Source organism: Trachypithecus francoisi, unplaced genomic scaffold (genome assembly GCF_009764315.1).
Source record: "Trachypithecus francoisi isolate TF-2019V2 unplaced genomic scaffold, Tfra_2.0 Lachesis_group7, whole genome shotgun sequence".
Lineage (NCBI taxonomy): Eukaryota > Metazoa > Chordata > Mammalia > Primates > Cercopithecidae > Trachypithecus > Trachypithecus francoisi.
Window position 1 is genome coordinate 68,073,763 of NW_022681472.1, and position 9,262 is coordinate 68,083,024.

General features: G+C 32.1%; 1 pseudogene across 1 annotated transcript; it reads right to left on the reverse strand.

Moving 5' to 3' along the window:
- Positions 1-8,349: 8,349 nt before the first annotated feature.
- Positions 8,350-9,008, reverse strand: LOC117079284 (annotated as a pseudogene). The gene has a single exon (XR_004435353.1). The product of XR_004435353.1 is annotated as a high mobility group protein B3-like (transcript).
- Positions 9,009-9,262: the final 254 nt, after the last annotated feature.

The following is a 9,262-nucleotide window of genomic DNA, read 5'->3' on the forward strand; positions in this document are numbered from 1 at the left end:
ATCTTGCTTCAATGTTTCCTTTGGTTGTGTGGCATTTTTTAAGAAATTAGGAATGAAGCCAATGAAGAGTCACAGTAGTTAATTTATGAGAGCTCAGTCACCCCAACACACATGACTAAACACACTGAAAATTCTATTTCATTGTGATATGAAGATAAATGTATAAATTATTACTTAACCGGTAGCATATGTAGTCCATTTTAATTTTGTCCATATTTTAACTTAACTCTACTACTTCAAAAGAGCTATTACAATGGATCTACTGTAATTATTCTTATGATTCATTATATTACTGTAACATCAGAATGATGGTGTTTTTTGATGTATTACAATAATACAATAGTAGTACAATAGCAACTTGATGATTTATTGCCATAATATATCATCAAAGTGATTCCATCAGAGAATTCAGGAGAACGATAGTATTTATAAGCTTTTTGGGTAAAAAATACAACTTTGTGGACTATTTGAGAAAGAAAAAAATGAAAAAAGTAACAAAAATGAACATAAATTATTCAAAGATTAAAAAGGTATGACAATAAATTATAAGGAAAGAAAGACATTTAGAAAAAAATAAAATACTTTCACTCAATAGTTTTTCCCATATTAATAAGATTTTGTAGAAATCTATGAGTACATGATATACATATATATTCATGTGTGTATATTTATTTTGAGATAATATTTTGTAGACTGTATGTATATTTATCATCATCAAATTTTACAACAATAAATTATGTTTATAAAAAATATAAATCTGAAAAAAATATCTTTGTACAGTCTTTTGTCTTGTAATTTTGTAGTAGCATTAGAATTTAGATACTGAAATGTGGAATGATGGCAGTTGCTTGTCAGGTACAATGTGCATTATTTCAGTGACAGATGCCCTGAAAGATGTCACTTCACCACTCTGCGATGTGTCAATGTAGCAAAATTGCACTTGAACCCTACAAATATATGTGATTAAAAAAATTAAAATGTATTACCACATTTATTCCATTACTATAATTGATATTTTTAGTTTTAGTTTAGTGCTGTTTTACTTTTTAAAATGTATTAATTTTTCTAGGGATAATTAAAATAATGTAAATTATCTATGTTATGAAAGATTACCTCATAGTTAATCACTTATCTTGTAGCAAAATATTATTAAAATGAGAAGATGTGAACTCTCTGCTTTGCTGTGAAAAGTTTATATCAATAAATTATTCATAATCATGATTGCATTTTGACAAACACATTATAGCTCCCATGTGACAGATCTTTAAATCAATCTTGTTAACTCATCCTGAAATAAAGGTCACTGAGATCATAATCCTTCAATCTAGGCAAATAATATAGGCAAAGTATGTATAATATGACAGTAGCTTCAAAAATAAAACAAAGGCTTATGTAAAACATCCAACTAGGATTTTATTGATTCTGATGTTCTTGTTTGGCAGTAAATATCCCAATCCACAAAATAATTTACTTTTTTATTCATGGAAATGCACCTATTGCCCAAATTTAATAAAAGGCAGTAAAGTTTTGTATAAATATTAATGACTATACATAGATTAATAAACAGAAAGTATTCAAAGTTATCATCTACTTCAACAATAAAACAAAAAATAAACTGTCACTTTGATTAATGTTCATATGTATTCTAAAAATGAGAGGTCATATAAACTAATTACTGCTATTTAATATTATAAATTATTTATAATTTGTTTCTATCTTTGACATGAAATACATTTACTTCTACTCTTCACACTTACTTTGTTAACCTAAATGGTATTTCCTGACACACAATAACCTTCAGATGATTTAGTTCTGTGCATTGTCTTGATATAATTTAATGTGTAACATAAGACCTTGGCTTTTTCTCAAATGTTATCTTTATAGCTAATAAAATTTTTCTGAAAAAAGTATGTGATAATGTGAATATAAGTTAGATTAAGACTATGTATATATATATATATGTCAGGAAATTATAAATGAAAATAAGAAAAATTATAATTGAGCCTAAAAGAAGCAAGTTATATAAAATTAAAGTGGAAATGTATTTTTGTAACAAAAATGAGTATAGAGTTCAAAAATAATGTATGCTTTCTAAACAAAGCATCCTTACAAGTCACTAATCATAGCAATGTTTTCACAGCATGATATGAAAAATACGAAGATTTTAAGATACTTCAAATCATAGGTTTTCCTTTTTGTCTCTTGTGTCTTCAACATTCATGTTTATTGATTTCCTCTTATCACTATTACAGATATGCCACTCCTTTCTTAAAAAAAAAAGAAAAAACTATAATACAGCAATAAGAATGGAATTATTTAGTGTATGTCAACTTCCACTGCTACCTTGTCTTTTACTATTGTTTTAAAGTCATCAATACTTTTCCATACTTTCCCATTATTCCTCACTCTTGTGAATATGATTCCTCTGCTTTCACCAAATTCTGCAATAATCTGCCTGTTGTTAAGCAATAAACACAGAATTTAATTCTTATATCCCTGACCTCTTATTGCTGTTTGATCAAATTCTTCTTCCATGACAGAATGAAGTTCTTATTTTCTTTCTGTGCCTCTAGCTTACCTCTATGTTTTTCTTGGACTAATTTTCTGTGCCCATTTGAAAAATATTGATATTCATCAAAACTCCATCCTAGGCTTTCTTCCCCATTCAGTCCATATATGTTCATTCTTATTCAAATCTCTCTCAAGACATTCCTTGTTACATCCATTGTACTTGAAAAAGCCCAAGCAAAACAGTTTTCATCTATTGCTGAGCTCACACCCTTCAGCTAACATCAATTATCAGCTATGTAGGTGAATCATCTGGACAGCTAGCCCTTTTAAGCCTTCAAATGAGTGTGTCTCTAGCTGACATCTAATTACAACCTCATGAAAATCCAAAGAAAAAAAACCACACAACTAAGCTCATTAACCACCAGAGCCCACTACGTTTGAGAACTGGTTTAATAAGTAATGATGTATAACCAAAACAATCACTAAGAAAAGACATCAGGATGGTCCCATACCAATACCAGCAATAGATTATATTACGTATTAGATAATTATGAAGATCAATAGATTGGTGGTATTGAAGCTGTTTGCTGAAAATTATTTATATAAACTAGTTTTTAATGGAAAATTCCAAAATGATTGGTTAGTGTATAATAAAATATTTCATTATAATAAAAATGTGGATACTTCTTTCAAGCACTTACTATGTGGCAGATAGACTTTTTAATTAAACACTGCATGTTCTCACTTACAAGTGGGAGCTAAATGATGGGTACATATAGACACACAGAGGGAATTAATAGACACTGGTGACTCCCAAAGGGAGAAGGGTGAGAGGAGGTAGAGGTTTGAATAATTACGTATGGTTACGATGTCCACTATTTGGGTGATGGATACACCAAAAACCCAAACTCCACCACTATGCAATATATCCATGTGAACAAACCTAAAAATTTACTACCTGAATCTATAAAAAAATAGTAATTTTATATTTTTGTTATGAGAACTTCTAAATCTGTCTACTGCTGTTACTAAGTGGATAATTTTTCATAATCTTCTTCATTTATTTCTCAACTTCCTTTAACTATGACCATGGCTATGATTTAGCTACCTCTGAGCTAATGTATAGAAAGGAAATTTTTTAATAATATAAATTAATGTAAATCCAAAGATCTGAGGTATTATTTTAATTGTGAACAAATAAATCTATCTTCTGTATTCATATAGCTGGGAAATCATTAATTGACAATAAAAAGCATAACATATGGCATTCTGGTATCTCTTTGCAACCTTATTTATTGAAATAACATTGGTTAAGAATTTTAGCCAGCTCTATTAGAAACCTCCAGCTGTTAGTTTTCATTTTTTATCTTTAAAATTGTCTGTGTATGGTTAAAAAATCAATTCTACGTTGTCTTTTTTTAGGAGGGTAAATTGAGCAACAAACCACAAAAGAATGTATTTGACAGATTTACTCTTTCTGCTCTTTTTAATCTCATTTCCCTAATCACTTTATGAACTGGCATCTTGTCTCATGTCGAATGTGAGTAATAATTATGGAAGCCTGCTCTTACGGTATGTTTTAAATTGAATGGCAGCTCAGCCCTCCCCCTAGCTTTTATTGTGTTATATTCTATGGAAAGGTATTGCTGGGAACACCGGGCCTGAAAGATACTGATGTTGAAATTACATGAGCCCAGCTTCTGAGCAAAGGAGGTAATTTTATTTTATCACATTTTAAGTGGATTTTCTCAGGGAATCAAAGTGAAAGTAGTACATAATTTGTGTCACAATTGTATTTATTATCCAAACATTTTCCCCAAGATATTGATTGCATTCCTTATCCTGGAGTTATTATAAAAAATAAAAAGTAATTTGCAGGATGATCGCTTTAGGAATATGTAAATGTGTGTGTGTGTGCACACGCATGCATGAAGATACAATTTATTAAGTAATGTGATGTCTTTTTAACATACTTGATGTCAGCAAAAAATTAGATACATAATAAGTGATTAGAAGTAAAAATAGCTTATTCATACACCTTATTGTGATGAATCCATCTTTAGTTAATATGTTTGAAAAAGTAGCATGCAATCACTAATTAAAAAGTAGTTACTGGCTGGGCAGTGGCTCACTCCTGTAATCCCAGCACTTTGGGAGGCTGAGGGTGGCAGATCACGACGTCAGGAGATCGAGACCATCCTGTCTAACACAGTGAAACCCCATCTCTACTAAAAATACAAAAAATTAGCCAGGCTTGGTGGTGGGCGTCTGTAGTCCTAGCTGCTCGGGAGGCTGAGGCAGGAGAATTGCTTGAACCTGGGAAGCGGAAGTTGCAGTGAGCCGAGATCGCACCACTGCACTCCATGCAGCCTGGGCAACAGAGTTAGACTCTGTGTCAAAAAAAAATACAGAAAAAGAAAAAAAAAAAAAGTAGTTACTTTTCAGGAGAGATCCTTGAAGTGATGAAACTGTTCTGTATTTGACTGGTGGTAGATACACAAACCTACATATGTGATAAAATTGTATAGAACTAAATACAGACAGCCAGATACAAACCAGTAAAGACAAGACTAGAGAAATCTGAAAAGGATAAGTATACGGTATAAATGTCTAACCCTGGTGTGATCTTGTAATACAGTTTTGTGAGAAGTTACCTTTGGGAAATATTGGGTATAGGATACAGTGAGTATTTCTATATTATTTCTTTTGATTACATGTGGATCTATAATCATCTCTACGTAATTTTCAATTAAAAAGAAACTGCTGCTTACTGCCCAAAAATGTCCTTTAATTTGCATTGAAGTAAAATAAGTTATAGAGAAAAGCTATGTTTAATTATCTATTGCTCAGGTGTTGTCATCCAGTCACTACATAGCGCTATTTTAAATTTAAAAACATAATAAATCATGATTATGCAATGTTTCTCATGAAACTCCCTTTCTCCTCTGCCATTTCATAAACATTTATAAATTGATTGCTACATGCCAGGCAATGTTGCAGGCTAACCCACGGCTGTGCCAAATAATGCATAGCTCATGTTATGGGAGCTTACAATATTGACTGAGAATGTCTAAAACACACATGCATATCAAATGTGAATGAAAGAAGAGAGGATGATGTTTCAGATAATAGAACCAATTTTCACATATGAGATAAACATATGGTGCAAAGAATTTTAAAAAATTAAATGATTGTTTAAAGAAATGGTTTAAATATATGTCTATAATCTATTTCCTTCTTTTACCAAGGATAACTGAAAAAGAAAGTGGATATTATATGACCAAATACTTTTGCAAGCATTGGTATTTGATAAAGTTCTGGACAAATTTCTATTAAGATTTATAATGTAGAGACTAGATTCCTATCAGATACATAACTTACAAATATTTTGTCTCTGGTAGTTTGTCTTATCACTCTGTTGATGGTATTTTTTAATGCACAAACATATTAAATTTTAAAAATGTCGAACTGGTATACTTTATTTGTTTTTGTTGAATGTCCTTTGTGTGTCATAGGTAAGAAATAATTGCCAAATATAAAGTCATGAAGATGTATCCCTATGTTTTATTCTATCAGTTTTATACTTTTAGCTTTTATATTTAAGTTTTTGATTGATTTTGAATTGTTCTATATTTGGTGTGAGGTAAAAGTCTAACTTAATTTTTTTTCATGAAGATATCAAATTTTTCCATCACCATTTGTTAAAGAGACATTGTTTCTGCCCCACAGGGCAATGGTGTTGGTATGTCGGTACCATTGCCAAAAACCAACTGGTTACATATCTATATCACATATCTATGGGTTTACTTATAGACTATCAGTTAATTATATTTATCTATTTACATCTGTACTTATACCAGTATCATACTCTTTTGACTACTGAAGCTTTGTAGTAAGTTTTTAAATCAGGAAGTGTTAGGCTTCCAATTTTGTTCTACTTTTCTTAAGGTTGTTTTGCTATTCAGGGTTCCTTGCAATTCTGTATGAAAATTAAGGAGCAGTTTTTCATTTCTGCAACAAAAAAAAGGGGGGCATTGGGATTTTTCTAGGGATTACACTGAATTTGTTTCTGGGAATACTACTATCTAAACATCTTTGATCACAAATGTTTTTAAATTTATTTAGAGACATTTAATTACTTTTAGCATTTTTTGTTGTTGTTGTTGTTCCGGTATACATGTCTTGCATCTATTTCCTTGGTTACATTTATTCTTATATGTTTTATTATTTTTGATCAATTATAAACAGTATTTTGTTCTGAGTTCTCTTTCAGATTATTAAGAGTGTATAGAAATATAACTATTTTTTATGCTGTTATCTCTCAAACTTGCTGAATTCATTTATAATCTTTAATCTTTTTGTGTGTTTTTACAAATACACTTGTGTGTGTTTGGTTTGTGTATAAATAAAATCACATGAAAATACATTTGGTTTGACTTCTTCCTTATCAATTTGTATGTTTTTTATTTTTGTATTTATTTATTTTTGCCTTATTACCCTAGCTAGGACTTCTAGTACTATGTTGAATGTAAATGGTAAAAGAGGGCATCCTTTTCTTGTTTCTGATCTTATGAAGAAAGCATTCACTTTTTGACATTGAACATAATGTTGGTTGTGGGTTTTAATAAACACCCTTCATATGACTGGAGAGATCCTCATTTACTCTTAGGCTTTTGAGTGTTTTTTTAATTATGAAATAGGTGTTGGATTTTGTCTTCCATCTTTCTATTGATGTAATATATCGTAGTGATTTCTTTTCTTTAAACCATCCTTGCATTATTGGTATAAATCCCAGTTAGTTATGGTGTTTAATTATTTTAGCATGCTATTGAGTTAGGTTTGCTAGCAGTATTTTCTCCAGGATTTGTGTATCTATATTTTTAAAAAAAGTTAATCTGTAGTTTTCTTTACTTGTAGTGTCCTTATCTGGTTTTGATATCATGGTAATGCTGGCTTATAGAATTAGTTGAGAAGTGCTTTTTTTTTCTTTTTTTTTTTTTTTCAGTTTTAAAAATGTAATACTGTTTATTTAACTTCAAAAACATTTCAGCATTCTAAACATACAAAAAAAAATAACAGAACGTTGCAAATCATGTTTAAGTACAGGAGGTTCTTGAACTTTCATTGATGCAGTGGCTCTTTGCTTTGCTGACAATGAAGAGTTCTACAGTTTGTTTAAAAACAAACAGTTTTAAAACTACCGCACTTAAAAAAAAATTCTCATGCCAGCTGACCTCTCTGTCCACAGCTAAGATGGCAGCAGAATGCTATGTCACTATATACAGAAACAAGACACCTGAAGCTAAATGGATGCCCCCTGCAGAGTCAACAGGTCCAGCCTCACAGTGCACACCCTGAGCTATAGCCTCTCCAAAAGGCATCTTCCCCACAGCCTCAACGCCGAGCAAGGAGCATCAAGAGTTTGTCTCGGTTGTTTTGTTCTTTTTACAAACTATAGATATATACAGTTGAAAACTCAGGATTTCTAGCCAATAACCATAGTTAACACCACCTTACAAATTTAAAAAAAAAAAAAGCCAGAAACATCTTTAAATGCCTTGTCACACCAACAGCAAAGTGCACAGAGTGAGGAGAACACGAAGAGTGCCTTTTCATTTTAAAAATGTTTGGAATATGTACAACTTTGATACAGTTTCAGGGTGCTCCAGACACCCATGGCCACTTCATGTAAACCACTGACAATTTCTAGAGCACTTTGAGAGACTACAATATGACCGTGATCAATTTTGTAATTAAACCTAATGAGGGCAACAGACACTTCTCAAATAAGAGATGAGTCAATTACGGCGCTCCCCTACTCTAAGTATTCACAAGGAGACAGATCAACAGTTTCTTTATTCATCCTCCTCCTCCTCCTCCTCCTCTTCTTCCTCCTCCTCTTCTTCATCTTCCTCTTCCACCTTTTTCCGGGCAACTTTAGCAGGACCCTTTGCACCATCAAACTTTCCTTTTGACTTATAGTCGGCAACATCCTTCTCATACTTCTCCTTCAGCTTTGCTGCCTTAGTGATGTAAGGCTGCTTTTCACTGTCATTTAAATTATCCACATCTCACCCAGCTTTTTTGCCACGTCTCCAATAGAGATGCCGGGGTTTGTGGAATTGATCTTGGGACGGAATTCTGAACAGAACAGGAAGAATCCAGACGGTGGCCTTTTGGGAGCATTAGGATCCTTCTTCTTCTTGCCTCCCTTAGCTGGTCCATAATCCTTCATTTCCCGGTCATAGCGCACTTTATCTGCCTTTGCCATTTCATCAAATTTAGATTTCTCTTTCCCGGACATCGTCTTCCACCTCTCAGAGCACTTCTTGGAAAATTCTGCAAAGTTCACAGGGACCTCTGGGTTTTTCTTCTTATGTTCTTCTCTGCACGTCTGCACAAAGAAGGCATAAGCAGACATCTTGCCCTTTGGTTTCTTCGGGTCACCTTTAGCCATCCTGACTGTATTGTTCGCTAGTCTGGGCAGCGCAAGGCACGACGCGCCCTTTTTTTTTCTTATATTTTCTGGATGAGTTTGAGAAGACTTGGTGTTACTTTTTAATGACATGTGTGATAGAATTCACTATTGCAGACTTTTGGTCCTAAACTTTCCTTTATTGTGAAGTTTTGATTACTGATTTGATGTACTGGCTTGTTATAAGTCTGTTTAGATTTTGTATTTTCCTAAGTCAGTTTAAGCATTTTCTGTGTTTTGAAAAATTTGTACATTATATATAGTTTCTGTAATTTA